Source organism: Pinus tabuliformis, chromosome Q (assembly GCF_031772625.1).
Source record: "Pinus tabuliformis cultivar Carrire ecotype Pingquan chromosome Q, CPIR1, whole genome shotgun sequence".
NCBI lineage: Eukaryota > Viridiplantae > Streptophyta > Pinopsida > Pinales > Pinaceae > Pinus > Pinus tabuliformis.
The window spans coordinates 1079547993-1079549992 of record NC_142296.1 but is presented as its reverse complement, the minus strand read 5'-3'; the positions used below and the strand labels follow the sequence as shown (position 1 = coordinate 1079549992).

Sequence of the window (2000 nt, the reverse complement as noted above, 5' to 3'; positions counted from 1 at the left end):
TAGGGCTACAATGTGAGAACATGTTTTCTCATGATTGACAGCAATGTCCAAACACTCGAAAAGGCTGGAGTATCTGAGTTCCACTCAGTGAAATCTAAACAACAGAAATCATTCAAAATAAGGGATTTTCCTTTTCTTTTTTGGCATTTTTATGACACCGACAACTTGTTCAATCTGCCCACAAGTTGGACTCCCAGGCAGCAAATAACCTGCACGTTACTCACAGGTTAATATCTGACTAGCAAGCGCATGCAGACCTCTTAGTCATTGGAAGTTTGACTTACTACCAGAGTTGAGAAATATAAATAATCATAATACAAAACATGATATCTCAATGAATTATAATCTCCAGAAGCAATAGATAAAACATGATAACATGACAAGTCAATGAGAAGCTGTAAGGATTACTTCAATTCCCTTGTTAGCTGACCTAGATAATGTTCAATTAGACATTCTAAAGCATTGTTTGAGCACTCAATGAATGACAATCAACTGCACAAATTCACTTTATATTTTGAAAAATCCAATGATATTATAAATGGGAAATACAGATTACATCCATGTCTACTCTAGATGTGAAGTGTAATTTTTCCTATCCAATCAGAAGTTTATGAATCCACTCACGTCGGGGAGGTACCCTTACTCTATGCAAAGCTTGGTGGGATCATGCTTGCGACTATTCAGTGGTGAAAGAAGCCAAAGATATAAAAGGCTCGTTTGACCTTCTTGGTCTTAATTACTACTCAACTGACTTTACCATCAACAATTCCACCCCCACAAAATCCCTTGGACACTGACTACGTTCTCGACGCCCAAGCTAATATATCATATAACTTTAATATGTACTGCTTTAATCACCTAATTTCTTGGAAAAGTAGTCAATTAAATTCCAACACATCAAGTGACTGTTGGTATTTTATTCATCTATGGTGATTTTCATATATTTTTTAATTAAATATTCCATGTTTTGGTGCTTCAAATAATGTAAATGGAGTTTATATCGGATCTGATGTAAGTAGTGAAAATTACAGATTTATTTTTTATATAAAAAGCTTTAATGAACGGCAACTTACTGTTAAAATATATCTCCCCGTTTGCGGTTTGCAGGAAGGTGTGAGCTCTTTTAGGTCTTATCCTGCTGGATTAAGGGATGTGATCAACTATACGAAGCACCGCTATAACAATCCTCCCATATACATCACTGAGACAGGTACGCGACAATGTTTCAATTCCGGGTTGTCAATAATATCTTCGCTAAAAAACATGGATCTGATCATTACGCACAACAACATGAATTTTGAATAGGGTACGCTGATTTCGACAATGGCACAACCCCGCTCGAAGAAGCATTGCGTGATTCGAGGCGAGTGGAGTACCATTCTCAACATCTATCATACCTACTTGAAGCCATAAGGTGCGTGCAACATACACACGTATTTGTTGTTATTTGAGTTTGACATGTGGAGTGCGAGTTATTGACCAGGGCTTTTTAATTTTGATAAAATGAATTACATATAATATAATATTAATGATATTATTTTTATATACTATTTCTCAATTCCATATTAAGTAAAGGAATTGCATATCTCTCACATACTAAAAAGTGTATATATCTATATATATATATATATATATATATAACTGTCAAATATTTTGTTTTTTTTTATAAAGTTTGATGTAAAATTATTGTGGAAATTGATTAAAAAATACTCCACAATGCCTCCCTCATATTGTGGTAAAGATGTTCTATATGTGCAAAAAGCCATTCATAATTTTAGTAGGAAGAAAATTACAAAATTATAAATTAAATTTTATTATTTTTAACCATTTACTATTTTTTAATTAAGATGAAATGTAATTGTTTAGAAACATTTACGCCATTAGAACATCACCCCTATTCTAGGCGCCTCTTGTTCTAGAAACAAAATGAGAGTTACACTAATACAAATTGAATTTTATTATTGTTACGAATTCTAATGTTCTATTAGTAAATTAGGCAT

The 2000-nt window shown here is 33.0% G+C and overlaps 1 pseudogene across 1 annotated transcript; it reads left to right on the top strand.

Annotated features, from left to right (window-relative positions):
* The first annotated feature begins 988 nt into the window (after nt 1-988).
* LOC149223274 (beta-glucosidase 31 pseudogene) lies at nt 989-1460 on the top strand (annotated as a pseudogene). The gene is made up of 3 exons (XR_016249679.1): nt 989-1011; nt 1053-1210; nt 1306-1460. The product of XR_016249679.1 is annotated as a beta-glucosidase 31 pseudogene (transcript).
* The last annotated feature ends 540 nt before the right edge of the window (nt 1461-2000 follow it).